The sequence below is a fragment of the Salvelinus alpinus genome, chromosome 24 (genome assembly GCF_045679555.1).
Source record: "Salvelinus alpinus chromosome 24, SLU_Salpinus.1, whole genome shotgun sequence".
In the NCBI taxonomy this organism is placed as follows: Eukaryota; Metazoa; Chordata; class Actinopteri; order Salmoniformes; family Salmonidae; genus Salvelinus; species Salvelinus alpinus.
The window spans coordinates 28,287,190-28,306,301 of NC_092109.1; the positions used below are offsets into that span (position 1 = coordinate 28,287,190).

Below are 19,112 nucleotides of genomic sequence, written 5' to 3' on the forward strand. Positions count from 1 at the left end.
AATTAACTTTTAACAAGGCACACCTATTAATTGAAATGCATTCCAGGTGACTACCTCATGAAGCTGGTTGAGAGATGCCAAGTGTGTGCAAAGCTGTCATCAAGGCAAAGGGTGGCTACTTTGAAGAATCACAAATATAAAGTATATTTGGATTTCTTTAACACTTTTTGGTTACTACATGATTCCATGTTTTATTTTATAGTTTTAATGTCTTCACTATTTTTGTACAATGTAGAAAATAGTAAAAAATAAAGAAAAACCCTTGAATGAGTAGGTGTTCTAAAACTTTTGACCGGTAGTGTACATATAATATAATGTTTACTCTGATAGGTAAATTGCAGACATAGCCAGTATACGTATTAGATCTGATGATATGGAACAGCGCAGTAGTTGCACTACAATTCTGCATTTTGTTTTTTTCCTCATTATAAACAGTTGGGATAGTGTAGTGGGTTTCAGCACCATAGACAGCTCCACCCATGTCATTTTCCATGGGAGTGATTTCAGCACAGTTCCTCAAATGCAGCTTTTCATGACAGAAGTCAATGGTCCATGTTTTCTTCATGCATCAAATGCATCAAAGTCTTTATCACTTGTAGCAACATACTTTACTGAATATAGAGTCATCTATCATTTTGTGTTTGTTCATATTGGAGTTTTGTTATACAGTCATTTGGTCTAATGTAATTTTGAGTCTTCATCTGAAACCATATGTACACAATCATCGGTTAAGCCTGTTAAGACACAGCAAATGGATTAGCTTTTTAATCTACACCTTAACAAATGCGTTAAAACAAATCAAGGTGGCAGGTAGCCTAGCTTTTAAGAGCGTGGAGCCAATAACTGAAAAGTTGCTGGTTCGAATCCATCAGCCATCTAAGTGAAAAATATGCCGCTGAGCCATTGAGCAAGGCACTTAACCCTAAATGCTCCTGTAAATTACTCTGGATAAGAGCATCTGATAAATGACTCAAATGGAAAATTATGACAATTAGTCAGTCAGCAATTCATACCAAGTAATGCGGACAGGGCTGGATTCATCCGTATCTTGGAAGTATCATAGTAGATCCACGTGAAAATGGAAAGGCCATTTCCGTTTGGGCATACATATTCAGCAATTTAAATTGTCATTGCATTTAAATTTCAATCAAGCTATAACGTGGACCTTCCGCGATACTTCTGCAATATGGATTGAATCCAGCCAAAGGCACAATAATATAGATAACTTAAAATCCATATGAACTTGTGTAACAGAAAATCTGTCAGATGTATCTGTAAAGCCTTATAATGACAGTCTTCCCAGCAGCACACCAATGTTCCACCCAAAGCAAATGACTAATTCCACAGAGGAGCTTATTTTGTCATGTGTCAGGAAGATTCAGCCTGCTTGTCAATACAGCCTAGCAGCTTCAAAGCTCATGATTATGATGAAAAAAATATGTAATGAATGTGTAATTGATGGATAATATTTTGCCAGTCTACGGACCCATTGAAGGGGTATTTTATTTCCAAAGTGAAATAATCAGTGGTGTAAAGTACTTAAGTTTAAATACTTTAAAGTACTACTTAAGTCATTTTTGGGGGTATCTGTACTTTACTTTACTATTTATATTTTTGACAACTTTTACTTTTAATCACTACATTCCTAAAGAAAATATTGTACTTTTTACTCACCCAAAGTACATTTTGAATGCTTAGCAGAACAGGAATATTTTGAAATATACACACTTATCAAGAGAATACATGGTCATCCCTACTGCCTACGGTCTGGCAGACTCACTAAACACAAATGCATCCTTTGTAAATAATGTCTGAGTGTTGGAGTGGGCCCATGGCTATCCGTACATTTCAAAAACAAGAAAATGGTGCCGTTTGCTTTGCTTAATATAAGGGATTTAAAATGATTTATACTTTTACTTTTGATACTTACGTATATTTTATCAATTACATTTACACTTGATACTTAAGTATATTTAAAATCAAATACTTTTTTACTTTTACTCAAGTAGTATTTTACTGTGTGATTTTCACTTTTACTTGAGTAACTTTCTGTTAAGGTATCTATACTTTTACTCAAGTATGACAATTGGGTATTTTTTCCACCACTGGAAATAATGGCAAACTAGTTCTGTAATGTAGTAGTTTTCACTCATCTCTGACGACTACCCTTCCTAAAAAAAAATTGATAGCATCTAAAATGATTATTTATATTTAAACAATAAGGCCCGTGGTGGTGTGGTATATGGCCAATAGACCATGGCTTAGGACTGTTCTTATGCACAACGCAAAGCGGAGTGCCTGGATACAGCCCTTAGCCGTGGTATATTGGCCATATACCACAAACCCCGGAGGTGCTTTATTGCTATTATAAATTGGTTACCAACGTAATTAGAGCAATAAAAATAAATGTTTTCTCATACCTGTGGTATACGGTCTGATATACCACAGCTGTCAGCCAATCAGCATTCAGGGCTCAAACCACCCAGTTTATAATTAGACATATTACACAGTATCTGTTGAACCTGTATCTAGGTAATCGGCAGCAGTTGACTTCAGAAAACATGTACCTTTGCCTCTATTTTACATGGTCCTTACAATCAATCACTATTTCATTATGTCTTTTCATGTTTCCTCATGAACTTGCAAGAACTTAGAGAGAACTAATTCACTGGCTTCACCCCTGCAACTGTAAACCTAAAGAAAGAGGTCCCCGTCCCCCGTCCCAGGAAGACTGCAAATGTATTTGGGAGACAAAGATGTACTGACCCAGATTTGCCCTTTCGGATTTATTGAGCGGAATCACGTAACAGCAATCGTGTCATCTTTAAGGTGGTGGGGTGGCTTGGTAGTATCAAATGCAGAACATGACATATTTAAAGTCTTACAAAGTAGTTGAGATTAAAGGCTGGTGGTGTGAATATGTTCCTGTGGTGTTGGAGGGCCAGGAGAGGAGAGGAAGCTCTGCTGATAGGATAACTAGCACAGTTAATCTTTCCCCCTCAAGTACTCAGAGCCAAACCTATTCTTCCACACTGAGAATGGAAGATTAAGCCCAGTCCATGGACCTCAAGCTGGCCAGAAGGGCAAGAAGCTGAGCTCAATCAGATGAGATAATGTTAAATCACTTTTTAAAGTATAGGAGTTGAAAGTGCTTCTCTCTCTCTCTTCATTCACACTGTTAAAGACATACTCCAGAGGAATGAAAACAACCTTGTTATTGTTTAAACCTCCCGTTGCGTCAATATGTTTTGACCATGTCAGTTTACAATGTATGGCTCCAACATGCATAACAAATCCATCTACAGTCCTTTCCCAGCAAGAAAAGGCACAGAATCTTAACATTCTAACCTGCCATCATTTAGTTCATGAGATCTACAAACTCGTTCCTGTCATGTAGTAAATGCGCACTCTGAGTGGCTGCATGCGCTCACCATTAGTTACTTTGATAACAGTGAAACTACACTGAATACATCGATCAAATCCATGCATCATAAGTTAGAAAACATCCACAATTAGAAGTTGTATTATCTATTAGACCTCGGTAGTAGTGTAATTTGTTTCTTTCAATGCATTTCTCTGCAAACTAGAACATTTTGTGTGCTAAAGATGGCATTGTAGCCATACAAATACATTTAGAACATAATTGTCAATCCGATTAGAAACACTGTACTGACAATCTTTCGCTCCTAAATGGTGTCGCAGGTGAATTCTGGGATATATTGCACACACAGGAGGTTGGTGGCACCTTAATTTGGGAAGATGCGCTCGTGACAATGGCTGGAGCGGAATCAGTGGAATAGTATCAAATACACCAAACACATGGTTTCCGTTCCAGCCATTATTATGAGCCGTCCTCCCCTCAGCAGCCTCCACTGATTGCACAATAGGCTGAAAGGTTTTTTCTAGGCATGCGTCCATTCATTTGTCCCATTCGCCAATCACAACAATATTGACGCGCTCGAGAAATGCATACTGGAGCAAACTTTCACCCACTTTTTATACAAGAAATTATGGGTCTACCTTTCTGATGTGTCAACCATCCCTCCAAATAAAATAATTCCATGTGTCCACCTTTTGTGCTTATAAACATTCACACATGATTTGTATTTTATTTATTCGGATCCCCATTAGCTGCTGCCAAGCAGTCTACACAGGAATAAAACAATGACATCATAATAAAACAATACATCATACAATATTATTACAAATTTTACGATATGCATTTTACAATACTACGATATAAAAACATTACAATATTACAATGTGTGTGTGTGTGTGTGTGTGTGTGTGCATGTGTGTGCGTGTGTGTGTGTGTGCATGTGTGTGCGTGTGTGTGTGTGTGTGTGTGTGTGTGTGTGTGTGTGTGTGTGTGTGTGTGTGTGTGTGTGTGTGTGTGTGTGTGTGCGTGTGCGTGTGCGTGTGTGCGTGTGCGTGTGCGTGTGCGCGTGCGCGTGTGTGTGTGCGTGTCTCTTCACAATCTGGGTTGTGCCGTGAGGTTGTTTTATCCATTTTCTTATCTAATTTTACTGCTAGCTTGAGTTACCTGATGTGGAAGAGAGTTCCATGTACTACTGTGCATTTCCCACACTGTTCTGGACTTGGGGACTGTGAGGAGACCACTGGTTGAATGTCTTCTGGGCTATGTATGGGCTATGTATGGGTATCTGAGCTTTGTGCTAGCTGTTTAAACAGACAGTTAGTTTGGTGCTTTCAACACATAAATACCAGTCACAAAGATGCAGTCAATCTCTCTTCTACTTTGAGCCAGGAGAGATTGACATGCATGTTCTTGATATTAGCCCTCTGTGTACATTTAAGGGCCAGCCCTGCTGCTCTCTTCTGGACTAACTGTAATTTGCCTATGTCTTTATTTGCAGCACTTGACCATATAACTGGGCAGTAGTCCAGGTGTGATAAAACTAGGGCCTATAGGACTTGAGGCCCATTATCAGCAACCATCACTCATGTGTTCCAATGGCACGTTGTGTTAGCTAATCCAAGTTTATCATTTTAAAAGGCTAATTGATCACTAGAAAACCCTTTTGCAATTATGTTAGCACAGCTGAAAACTGTTGTTCTGACTAAAGAAGCAATAAAACTGGCCTTCTTTAGACTTGTTGAGTATCTGGAGCATCAGCATTTGTGGGTTCGAATACAGACTACAGGCCAGAAACAAAGAACTTTCTTCTGAAACTCATCAGTCTATTCTTGTTCTAAGAAAGGAAGGCTATTCCATGCGAGAAATTGCCAAGAAACTGAAGATCTCGTACAACGCTGTGTACTACTCCCTTCACAGAACAGCACAAACTAGCTCTAACCAGAATAGAAAGAGGAGTGGGAGGCCCCGGTGCACAACTGCACAAGAGGACAAGTACATTAGAGTGACAGACGCCTCACAAGTCCTCAACTGGCAGCTTCATTATACAGTACCCGCAAAACACCAGTCTCAGCGTCAACATTGAAGAGGCAACTCCGGGATGCTGGCCTTCTACGCAAAGTTGCAAAGAAAAAGCTATGTCTCAGACTGGCCAATAAAAAGAAAAAATTAAGATGGGCACAAGAGCACAGACACTGGACAGAGGAACTCTGCCTAGAAGGCCAGCATCCCGGAGTCGCCTCTTCACTGTTGACGTTGAAAATGGTGTTTTGTTTTCTTGAGTAAGGCAGCTCCAAAATCCAGGGGGATATGTATACAGTAGCTAAGAAAGTGATACTAAGTGTATGATAAGATGTAGTAAGATGTTAGTAGCCCATGTGCTTCAACCTAATAATTTGGACAATTTATCCCTCTTAATTTTGCCTAATGTTCTGACTTGGTGGTGCACATGTAGCATATAACCTGTTATATAGAAATGTAATCATCAAATATTGTAAGAGCTTTCATTGTCTGCTTATATGCCCCCTTTATTTATTTATCGTACAGTTCTGACTTGGTGTACAGGGAGAAGACTGTAAAAATGGCCCATGTTCTGAATTCTGTCGCTGTACATTTCAAAAGTGCTAAACAAATAGTTATATTGACTACGTCCGTCCTAGCTCACTCATTAATGTCTTAATTAATTGAAATTAAGGATTTCCTCTTATCTGCTTGTCGTCCCCTTGTGCCATAGTTTGTACATCTCAATTGTCATTAGAAACCACATTTGTTTAAGCAAGTCAGCCATGTCAACTATGTTTTTTTGAAAGACAGTAAATGAGGCTGAATTAACTCTTTCGCTGACAGAAAGGCTCTGCTGATAGCCAGGTGTAGCGATGGTAAGATGTTGAGACAGCTTTTTGTGGGCACTGTTTGTCTCCGTTATAGTGGAATTAATGTATTGTTTAGTGTTGTGTTGTGTCGTGTCGTGGCTTTGCTGGCATGCATCCCACTTTTGTTTTTTTTGCCCCATCAAGATTTACATGCTACAATTGCCAATGGGACAGATCTTTCCCCATCTTACCAACCGTTGCATCAATATGTTTTGACCATGTCAATTTACAATCCAGGGTTACACCAAGCAGTTCATTCTCCTCGACTTGCTCAATTGCCACATTATGAATTGCAACATGTATAGGAGGTTTAGGATTAAGCAAATGATTTGTCCCAAATACAATGCCTATAGTTTATATACTGTATATATATACTGTATATATAGGACTAGCTTTTTACTAGCCATCCATTCTAAGACTGAAGCTCTTCGTTAAGGGTTGCAATGATTTTACTTGCTGTTGCAGCTGACGTGCATAACCTTGAGACATCAGGCTACACTGGCTTTAGTCAAGGCTAGTGGTAGGTCATTAGTAAAAATAGAAAACCATAACGGGCCAAGACAACTGCCTTGAGGTATACCACCCTCTACCTTGTTTACGTTAGAAAACCCTCTTTATTCTGTTAGAGAGTTAGCTCTCAATCCTCGATATGGCAAAGGATGTAAAGCCATAACACATACGTTTTTTCAGCAGCACTGAAAATGTCAAAAGCTGCCCTAAAGACTAACAAAACAGCTCCCACGATATTCTTATTATCAATTTATTTCAGCCAGTCATCAGTCATTTGTGTCAGTGCACTACATATTTAATGCCTTTCCCTATAAGCATGCTGAAAGTCTGTTGTTATTTTGTTTACTGTGAAATAGTATTGTATCTGGTCAAACACCATTTTTTCCAAAGGTTTACTGAGGCTCGGTAGCAGGCTGGCTGAACGGCTGTTTGAACCGGTAAAGGCTGCTTTGCTATTCTTGGGTAGTGGAATGGCTTTTGATTCCCAACTAAGCCTGAGGGCACACACTTTCCTGTAGGCTTAGATTTAGGAGATGGCAAGTAGGAATGGCAATATAGTCTTCCTCAGTCATTTTAAATCCAAGTTGTCAGTGCCAGGTGTTTTGTCATTATTGATAGACAGCCATATTTGTTTTTATACATATATGGGGTAATAATCCAACACTGCAATTGATTTCCAGCGATCATCATTCATCATGTAGGCAAATGCTATATATAATCAATACACAACTTTCAAGGAATAGGAAATGTAATGCAAACATATAACTATAACTTTTCCATTGTATAAAAATACATAATCACATTCACTTGCTTGTTTGCCGTACTAGTCTGATGAGTCCATACTTGCAACTACGGAAAGTCAGGAACTGGCCTGCAACAACCAAACGTGATGGACAATGTTGATTGGCAAGTGGAATAATGTCCAATGAGTTTGCAATGTTAAAGTGGGAGGCGGGGATCTGGTCGGCCCAGTGTTGTCCAATGAAGTTGCATGGGTTTAGACCAACATACACACCCAACATGCACACCACAGGAACACCATAGAGTTTTTTTTACTCTCTTTTACATTACATTACATTTAAGTCATTTAGCAGACGCTCTTATCCAGAGCGACTTACAAATTGGTGCATTCACCTTATGATATCCAGTGGAACAACCACTTTACAATAGTGCATCTAACTCTTTTAAGGGGGGGGGGGGTTAGAAGGATTACTTTATCCTATCCTAGGTATTCCTTAAAGAGGTGGGGTTTCAGGTGTCTCCGGAAGGTGGTGATTGACTCCGCTGACCTGGCGTCGTGAGGGAGTTTGTTCCACCATTGGGGTGCCAGAGCAGCGAACAGTTTTGACTGGGCTGAGCGGGAACTGTACTTCCTCAGAGGTAGGGAGGCGAGCAGGCCAGAGGTGGATGAACGCAGTGCCCTTGTTTGGGTGTAGGGCCTGATCAGAGCCTGAAGGTACGGAGGTGCCGTTCCCCTCACAGCTCCGTAGGCAAGCACCATGGTCTTGTAGCGGATGCGAGCTTCAACTGGAAGCCAGTGGAGAGAGCGGAGGAGCGGGGTGACGTGAGAGAACTTGGGAAAGTTGAACACCAGACGGGCTGCGGCGTTCTGGATGAGTTGTAGGGGTTTAATGGCACAGGCAGGGAGCCCAGCCAACAGCGAGTTGCAGTAATCCAGACGGGAGATGACAAGTGCCTGGATTAGGACCTGCGCCGCTTCCTGCGTGAGGCAGGGTCGTACTCTGCGAATGTTGTAGAGCATGAACCTACAGGAACGGGTCACCGCCTTGATGTTAGTTGAGAACGACAGGGTGTTGTCCAGGATCACGCCAAGGTTCTTAGCACTCTGGGAGGAGGACACAATGGAGTTGTCAACCGTGATGGCGAGATCATGGAACGGGCAGTCCTTCCCCGGGAGGAAGAGCAGCTCCGTCTTGCCGAGGTTCAGCTTGAGGTGGTGATCCGTCATCCACACTGATATGTCTGCCAGACATGCAGAGATGCGATTCACCACCTGGTTATCAGAGGGGGGACACACACGCTACAGAGGCTCGAGAACAATGACGTGATGGGGTTGTACACAATTGTGCAACATTTTCGGGGAGCCGTTTTGGCTCTTGATCTGTACTTTCAAAACTACTGGCTGAAATTATACAAAACTTCCAGAAAATCTCTTTAATGTGCTTGGGTTTCTCACAGAGTGTCTCTCTTTGTGCAGTTTTTATTGGTCCCTCAGGGCCCACTGTATTTATTTTGAAAGAAGATCGAAACAGAAGATGACAAATGGTTCAAAGTTTGTTGTTTGTTTGCTTTCTTGCTATACAACATTTCCCCAATTATTTTGCAGCCTGAGACTTAGGCCCCAATCAGTGTTGAATCATTATTGGCTGGATTGAGGCTATAACTGCTACCGTGAACTCTCTGACTCTCCTCCCCGTCAGGGTACCTCTGTGTTCACACCCTCTCTCATTTATGGCTGAATTTCCCTCTTAAAAGCAGTGTCTTCTTTTTCGTTTAACTCTCCTCCCTGTTGGGTCAGAGAGCTACCATGGTGTTGTTATAAAGGGAGAGAGGGAGGCCCTATGCAGTATAACCATCCCACTGAATATGGGATGTTGGATGTGGTAATGAAATGTAAACAAGTAGCCTCCTCGCAGCGTATGTTCTTTATCTTGGGATTGTAATGTTTTAATAGTTTGCATTTCAGACAGCCAAGGGCACTTTAACAAGTCATAATACATACTGTAAAAATGGGTAAGACCTCCTTTGACAACATACAGTGTCTATGAAATCTGTTGTTATGATATGTAAACAAGTTTGTAAGCAAGCTATTGCAGCTGGCCTCCATGATAGTGCCTCCACCATGGATCAGCTGTGGAGCGGAAGCCTTCTATGTCCCGCAGACAGGATGGTGGTCCCTCATGGAGCAAATGGATTCACAGCTGTGCAATGTCCTTGGGGAGGAGAGAGAAAGAGAGAGAAAGAGAGGTTTATTTCAATTTCAACATTAAATAGTATCAATAGCACTTAATGCTGAATTATTTGACACGACATACATAAATACACAATACACATGAAAACCATCAACACAATAAAATATGAGAGGGGGGGGCGTAAAGAGAGAGAGCAAGAAAGAGAGGGGGGGGGGGGGGCAGAGAGAGAAGGGGAATGAGAGAGACAGAGATAGGGCCAGGGAGATGAACAGAGGGACAAGAGAGGGGGGGGGGGGGGGGGGGGGGGGCAGAAAGGGGGGAGTGCAGAGAGAGCAAGAAAGTGGGATTTAAAGTGGAAGAATGGGAGAAAAACATTCAAATGCTTAACTGCAGTTAAAGCAGAGGTATTTTTGACTGCTTTGCTGATCACTAATTTCTTATATGGCCACCCGCACTGCTTCTTGACACACTGCTCGCTTAACTAGTGACCGCGACAGTGTGCATGCGCCCAGCCCGCCACAGGAGTCACTAGAGCACGATGGGGCAAGGACATCCTTGCCGACCAAACCCTCCCCTAACCCGGACGACGCTGGGCCAATTGTGCGCAACCTCATGGGTCTCCCAGTCGCGGCCGGCTGCGACACAGACCGGGATCGAACCCGGGTCTGTAGTGACGCTTCAAGGGATGCAATGCAGTGCCTTAGACCGCTGCGCCACTCTGGAGGCCCAGTGAAATTCACTTCAAATAATGGCAGTCTTCTGGGTGTGTGTTGTATTGTCTGTGTACTTGTAGTCTGTTCAGTATCCCCCTTCTTCCCCCATCCTCCTCATCCCCCATCTCTTCCATACCCCCCTCGGGAGCTGCACGGATGAACAAGCTCATTCTACTCGCTGGCTGTTCCCCATGCATGACTGATGTTCGGTTGGATATCCTTGACTGATTCCTGTTCTGCGGTGAGGAAGTGTGTCAGAGCACAGCCATCCCCCCCAGCACCCCATAGATTTAAGCACCATCATGACCACCATAATCCTCAAGACTCTCCAGATACTGGGGGGGCTTGTCCACTTGGCAGCATCCCCTCCCTTGAGGCCCAGCTGTAGACACATACCCTGCTAAGATGGTGTGTCTATCCTCCTCTGCCCTCTGCATAGGGAATACTGTTTGGATACTGTATACGGTATAATCTATTTTTCATTTTATTTATTTCTCACTGGGGTCCTTGAGGAGTATCATTCAAGGTGCTGTGGAAATGGACCTCTTACAGTCTGTTAGAGCTCCAGTGTCTCGTGTCAGTTTTTCTGTTACTGTTTCCACTCAGTTTGAAAAACAGACAGTTGGCTGTGCCGATTACAACCCTTTTCACCTGAAATCACTTAGGATTAGCTCTGATTTCTCTGAGCACTCCTCTGACACGGAGCATAAAAACAACCGCAGTCTCAGTGGCCAATGAACCTCAGAAAACTAAAGATCAATAAATGGGCAAGAAGAGGAAGAGGGCTATTTTGGCTATTTTCTGGCTATTTTCATATTTCCCCCTTTACATGAAAAACCGGCAGACGGAATATACTGTAGGCGCTGGTTAGTTGTGTGTTTGGACCAAGAGCAACATCTTCTGGTGAGATTTGATAGTAGTGAGCACTGAACACAGAAAAATGACAGATGATACCATTCTGATGAACAAATCTCCCAAAAAGAACATGAGAGAAAAATTTGCCAAACTTTATTTTAAGGGTATCTAATAAACCATTAAAAAATATTTTATAAATTCTATGTCCACCATTTATTACTCATTCCTCCCGCATTTATAAACAATTTACTAATCATTAGTAAAGTATTTTTGCAGTCCCTAATCTAAAGTGAGCCCTAGTTATACTTTATAAATATTTTATAAATGTTGTGAGTGACCAGTGTAATTTCTCACAATAAGATGGGCATGGCTTTGGTAGACAATCCATTAGTACCACTACCTGGAAAAAGAATAAGCACACAACAGAGGATCTTTAAGGAAATATACAGTACCAGTCAAAAGTTTGGACACCTACTCATTCAATGGTTTTTCTTTATTTTTTACTATTTTCTACATCGTAGAATAATAGTGAAGACGTCAGAACTATGAAATAACACCTATGGAATCATGTAGTAACCAAAGAAGTGTTAAACAAATAAAAAACATATTTTAGATTTCAGCTTTGCACACTCTTGGCATTCTCTCAACCAGCTTCATCTGGAATGCTTTTCCAACTGTCTCGAAGGAGTTCCCACATATGCTGAGCACTTGTTGGCTGCTTTTCCTTCACTCTGCAGTCCAACTCATCACAAACCATTTCAATTGGGTTGAGGTCGGGGGATTGTGGAGGCCAGGTCATCTGATGCAGCACTCCATCACTCTCCTTCTTGGTCAAATAGCCCTTACACAGCCTGGAGGTGTGTTGGGTCATTGTCCTGTTGAAAAACAAATGATAGTCCCACTAAGCGCAAACCAGATGGGATAGTGTATCGCTGCAGAATGCTGTGGTAGCCATGCTGGTTAAGTGTGCCTTGAATTCTAAATAAATCACAGACAGTGTCACCAGCGAAGCACCCCCACACCATCACACCTCCTCCTCCATGCTTCACGGTGGGAACTACACATGCAGAGATCATCCGTTCACCTAATCTGCGTCTCACAAAGACACAGCGGTTGGAACCAAAAATCTCAAATTTGGACTCATCAGACGAAAGGACAGATTTCCACCAGTCTAATGTTCATTGCTCGGGTTTCTTGGTGTCCTTTAGTAGTGGTCTCTTTGCAGCAATTCAACCATGAATGCCTAATTAACACCGTTTCCTCTGAACAGTTGATGTTGAGATGTGTCTGTTACTTGAACTCCGAAGCATTTCTTTGGGCTGCGATTTCTGAGGCTGGAAACTCTAATGAACTTATTCTCTGCAGCAGAGGTAACTCTGGGTCTTCTAATTCCTGTGGCAGTCCTCATGAGAGCCAGTTTCATCATAGCGCTTGATGGTTTTTGCGACTGCACTTGAAGAAACTTTCAAAGTTCTTTAAATTTTACGTATTGACTGACCTTCATGTCTTAAAGTAATGATGGACTGTCATTTCTCTTTGCTTATTTGAGTTGTTCTTGACATAATATGGACTTGGTATTTTACCAAATGGGGCTATCTTCTGAATACCACAACTACCTTGTCATAACACAACTGATTGGCTCAAACGCATTAAGAGGGAAAGAAATTCCACAAATGAACTTTTAACAAGGCACACCTGTTAATTGAAATGCATTCCAGGTGACTACCTCATGAAGCTGGTTGAAAGATTGCCAAGCTTGTGCAAAGCTGTCATCAAGGCAAAGGGTGGCTACTTTTAAGAATCTCAAATATAAAATATATTTTGATTTGTTTAACACTTTTTTGGTTACTACATGATTCCATATGTGTTATTTTATAGTTTTGATGTCTTCACTATTATTCTACAATGTAGAAAATAGTAAAAATAAAGAAAAGCCCTTGAATGAGTAGGTATATCCAAACCTTTGACTGGTACTATATATACATATGTGAATAACTAGCTTACTAACATTTACAAATCTAGGAGTAATGATTAATAAATGGTGAACACACAATTTATAAATGCCTTCTAAATGGTTTATTAGGTACCCTTAAAATAAAGTGTTACCAAAAGTTCCCACTTGCAAATCCTGTCCATATGTTTTACATCATTCAACATGAAAAAACAAGCAAGTGTTGTTTCTTGAAAAGCAAGCGTTGTTTTTTAAAATACCATCTGTTTGTTGGACATAATAACCGTTGTATGAGCTATGGCCAGCAATAAGAGCAAGACTTTTTCATCAAAACTGAAAAATGAGCTGTCATCAGTAGGGGTCATACTATTAGTTATAGCCAGCACACAGCTCTGCTTCAAATGACCCCTCACCATGCACTGGAACTTCTAATGTAATCAGAATGATGTAATCCCCTGACCAATGCCGCCCCTATTCTGATGTAATTCCTGTTCTAGAGCCGAAATGCTTGTTTAGGTTCCATCTCTGAAGAATGACACAAGCAATACATATTCACGAATTGGGAGTGGGAAGGAACATCAAGGTGATTTCCACGTAGAGTGGAGAAACATCATCAAATAGGGCACTGACAGCTGTCAGTGTAGCTAGCTAGCACGCTAACCTTATCTAGCTAGCTAATGTTATCTGTTGTTGCAGGGTTTTTTAAACTACACTGTATTCAAAAGAGCTAGGCTTTGGCTGGTTCTGCAGCTGGAGTTGTCATAAACATTTAGGGAAAACCAGTATCTTTGACTTTGCCATCTATTGTTATCCCCAGTGTTAACATTTTCCATAAATTGCGGCCTCGAATCCGCAATAGAAATAGTAATACGATGAAGCTCCGGGAATATGGATGACTATTGAAAGATTTAGAGACATGTGCTTTTCAACATTGTAATGGACAGGTGCAACCTTCAGTAGGTAGGCTGCTGGGAGTATTCGGCTGCGATACAGCGAAGCCAAATCAGCCCCTGATTTGGGAAGTAAAATGATAGGCTACATGACTTTGCTCATGATGCACGCTGCAAATGATGTACCAAGGGTTGCGTAGGTTACTTTCTAAATGTCATTTCGTTACAGTTACTACTTACCTCTCCAAAATTGTAATCAGTAACAGTAATGTACCTTTGGATTACCCAAACTCAGGATTAGTGATTTTTCCAATAGAATCCTATAGGGTTCTTACAGTCCTATAGGATTTTGTGTCACTATCAGAATCCTATTGAAATCCTATTGGAAATAAAAAAGTAATCATTGAATCCTATAGGATTCTTGCAGTTCTATAGGATTTTGTGTCACCTGTATCAGAATCCTATTGGGCTGATTTTTTTCCTATTGGTAATCAAAAGTAATCATATTGGACCCTGTATGATTCTCGCAATCCTATAGTATTTTGGAACACCTCTATCAGAATCCTTTTGGAATCCTATTGGACTACTTTTTTGGGGGACCCACCTGCTCACACCCTCCTCTCCAGTTCCCGGATCACTCTCCGCCACATGGCCTCAAACTGCATCATTTTGTTTCTCGCCGTCGCCCACTCAATTTCAACATTTAGATAATAAAGCAATTTACCTTTCCATTATGTTATTAGATTTTGGAACCAGTTCTATTGGACTCCTATGGGATTCTATCCTATATGATTAAATCTTATAGTATTCTATAAGATTCCAATTCAATAATCAAATAGAAAAATCCTATCAGATTGTGGAACCAGTCCTATTGGACACCTATGGGATTCTATCCTATAGGATTCCAATACACAAATCCTATCAGATTTTGGAACCAGTCCTATTGGACTCCTATAGGATTAATCTTGAGAGAAAAAAATAATATAGGAGTCCAATAGGACTGGTTCCAAAATCTGATAGGAATCATATAGGATAGTCTTCCAAATCTGATAGGATTTTCTATTGGATTAAAAAAAAAAAAAAAAAGTAATCCTATAGGATTTTTTGACTAGGGATGCTTTGGGCACTACCGAAAAGTGCTATTTGCATGTGAAAATGTAATAACATAGGCCTATGCTGCATTTGCTATAAGCATATTGTTTATGTTTTTGTTGGTGACACTTTGATATCTCTATAATTTGCAGCTGCTTAAGTCTATCAAAAGTGTGTGAGTTTGATCATGTGTCCATTAGGCCTATGGAGAACAAAAATAAAATAACAGTATGGAGCACAATACCATGGAGGAGTTTAGAAGAAGGGAGGAAATCCCTCAAACCTTTATTCCATAGGCTGTGATCCGCACTATGCAGCCGTTGAAAGAGCCCATTTTTTACTTGATGTCCACTTGTCGCAAAAACAATAATTGATAGGCAGCTCAAACTTCTTAAATTCCAACATTATTGGGTTAAAATACACATATACAATTGTGAACAGCCATCCACAACAACCACAATCCGTAATGCGCAAATAGCTAAATGAGAGAGCAGCAGTGTGATTCACATGAATACCCTATGTAGATATCAATAAAAAGTTATATCCATGTAGGCTACAACACTGCTTTCGTCCTTACCTCAAAGCGTTTATTCAAGTTGGATAATCTTTGGATCCCAACAGCAGTCACACCATTTGAAAACATAGCTTTGACTGTAGCCTACAAAAGCATATTCCTGCTCTTTTCCCGTGGTCTCTGACTTGTGGTCAGACTTTCATGTGGAAAAACTTAAACTTGTATCTTTTTTCAATGCTGATCTGAATGTCATAGAAAAAAAGTAAAAGTGATGCTAGAGGTACTCATCTAGTTTTTCAAACGTATCTGTAATCTGATTACAATAGTTTTGCTGGTAATGTAACAGATTACAGTTTGGGTTTTTGTAATCAGATACTCCCCAACCCTGCATGTAACAACACCCTGAGTGCATCTGACACGAAACACCAATACAAATTTAACATCAGCACAACAAAATAGATAAACAAGTTCCTTGAGTTTTCATTATGGGAAAAGGCACCTGTGGCTTCTAGATGCACAAATAGCATGCAGTGTAACAAAACGTTAGTGGTCAAAGACAATTCTTGGGGCAACGGGGGGAGTTGGGTTGAAAAATGCAATTATATCACGCCATTATACCATTTATAAAATTGTTAGATACTTTAAGGTTTCATGCTTGTTTCTTCCAAAACGAGGAAGAATTTTGAGTTTTGGTACAAAGATTCCAAGTGGAAAATCAGTCTGTCAGAGCGCGACGAAGAGGCGCACCTGCTAATTTTACTTTTCTATTGAACATACTTCTTTCCGTATGAAATATTATAGTTTATTTACATTTTAGGGCACCTGAGGATTAAATATAAACGTAGTTTGACTTGTTTGAACAAAGTTTAGCGGTAGCTTTTTGGATTCCTTTGTCTGCATGTTGAACTAGTGGATTACTGAAATCGATGGCGCCAACTAAACAAACATTTTGGGATATAAAGAAGGATTTTATCTAACAAAACGACCATTCATGTTGTAGCTAGGACCCTTGGGATTGCAAACAGAGAAAGATTTTCAAAGTAAGTGATTTATTTAATCGCTATTTGTGATTTTATGAAGCCTGTGCTGGTTAAAAAATATGTTGATGTGGGGCGCCGTCCTCAAACAACCTCATGGTATGCTTTCGCTGTAAAGCCTATTGTAAATTGGACAATGCAGTTAGATTAACAAGAATTTAAGCTTTTAAACGATATAAGATACTTGCATGTTCATAAATGTTTAATATTACGATTATTTATTTGAATTGCGCGCCCTCCAATTTCACCGGATGTTGTCGACAGGTGTCACGCCCTGGCCTTAGTTATCTTTGTTCTCTTTATTATTTTAGTTAGGTCAGGGTGTGACATGGGGGATGCAGGTGTTTTTGTTATTGTCTAGGGGGTTTTGTATGTCTATGGGTGTTGCTAATCTAGGTGTGATGTATGTCTATGGTTGCCTAGATTGGTTCTCAATTAGAGGCAGCTGTCTATCGTTGTCTCTGATTGGGAACCATATTTAAGCAGCCATATTCATTGGGTAGTTCGTGGGTTATTGTCTATGTGTAGTCTTTGTGTCAGCACTAGTTTTCATTAGCTTCACGTTCGTCGTTTATTGTTTTTGTATAGTTTGTCAAGTGTTCTTCATTTTCGTCTTCATTAAACATAGAAGAATGTATTCAAACCACGCTGCGCTTTGGTCCGCTTCTTACGACGATTGTGACAACAGGTGTCCCGCTAGCATATTTTTTTTTGTTTTAAAAATAACGTGCCCAACGTAAACGGACATTTTCTCTGGCCCAGATCGTAGAATATGCATATAATTTACAGATTAGGATAGAAAACACTCCAAAGTTTCCAAAACTGTCAAAATATTGTCTGTGAGTATAACAATACTTTATCCAAGGTGGCTTAGCAGTTCAGACGTCTTTTTCTGTTCCGTATTGTTCGTGTCCTGTATATATATATATTTACACCTTTCTTCGCATATCTTTTATCTATTTTATTATCCAAGAACTCAACTACAAAAGCTTTCCTGCAAAAGCTTTCCTGCAACCCGCTTCACCAATTACAAAAAGTATTACTTACCTCAATCTGAAAATCCATCGTGGAAGCTAGCCAGGGGCTAATTCAGAAGCTAGCCTGAAAGCTTAACCAGAAGCTACTCCGATAGCTAGCCAGAAGCTAATCTGTAGCTGCCCCGAAATTAGCCGGTTTGCTGGCTAGCGTTGGTGTTTCAGCTGCCCACGTTTAGTGGTCATCAGCTATTCCTTTAGCTCGATAATCTACCGGCACTTTTGTGCAACGCGACTCGGACCGGAGCATTCCGGGACTCTTTTTTTCTCTCAGTTTCCCCGGATTCCAGCCGCAGGCTCTGGACACTTGTACCTTGATTTCGCAGCTAGCTAGCTGCAAACCGTGTGACTATTGGCTTACGTCGACCCCGGAGCAAACTCTAATCATTCTGGAGCTAGCCAGCTGAGGAGTTCCATCACCATCCGGACCCGTTTCTTTTGTTGCTGCTGCAGATACGGAACCCCACCGGGCCTTCACGACTGACTGCCGCGACTGACTGCCGACGTTATCTGCCCGAGGGATTTATCCAACTGGCACCTCCGTCCCGACGTTACCTGAACGCTCATCTGAGGCCCGCTAATCGTTAGCTGTCTTATCGGCTGCTATTTGAACAAGTATATTGGACAACTATTATTATTATTATTATTTATTTATTTTATTTTTTTCCTTGGGTCACTATATCTATTTTGCCAATTTGGATTGATCCCCTCTACCACACGGAACCCCACTACACGGAACCCCACTAACCTACCGACGGAAACGCACGAGGTATCTACAAACAGACCTCCATCCTATGCTGCTACCGATAGCCATATACCCGGCCAGCTGTCTGGATCGCCACGACCCCAACCAACCTCTACTCACTGGACCCTTATTGATCACTCGATTAGCATGCCTCTCCTTAATGTAAATATGCCTTGTCCATTGCTGTTCTGGTTAGTGTTTATTGGCTTATTTCACTGTAGAGATTCTAGCCCTGCTCTCTATACCATATCCAACCTCTCAGTTCCACCACCCACATATGCGATGACATCACCTGGTTTCAATGATGTTTCTAGAGACAATATCTCTCTCATCATCACTCAATACCTAGGTTTACCTCCACTGTATTCACATCCTACCATACCTTTGTCTGTACATTATTCCTTTAAACTATTTTATCGCCCCCAGAAACCTCCTTTTACTCTCTGCTCTAGTAGCTCTAGGCGACCAATTCTCATAGCTTTTAGCCGTACCCTTATCCTACTCCTCCTCTGTTCCTCTGGTGATGTAGAGGTGAATCCAGGCCCTGCAGTACCTGGCTCCACTCCTATTCCCCAGGCGCTCTCTTTTG

General features: G+C 40.9%; 2 protein-coding genes across 2 annotated transcripts in view; one reads left to right on the plus strand and one right to left on the minus strand.

Annotated features, from left to right (window-relative positions):
- Positions 1 to 19,112, plus strand: part of LOC139552534 (uncharacterized) — a 387,539-nt gene that overhangs the window by 285,707 nt on the left and 82,720 nt on the right. The window lies entirely within an intron of this gene.
- LOC139552532 (lys-63-specific deubiquitinase BRCC36) overlaps positions 9,423 to 19,112 on the minus strand; it is a 64,807-nt gene continuing 55,117 nt past the window's right edge. Inside the window, exon 9 of the mRNA XM_071364350.1 lies at positions 9,423 to 9,713. The gene's annotated coding sequence lies outside the window, so the exon portion shown is untranslated. The remainder of the gene's footprint in view (positions 9,714 to 19,112) is intronic.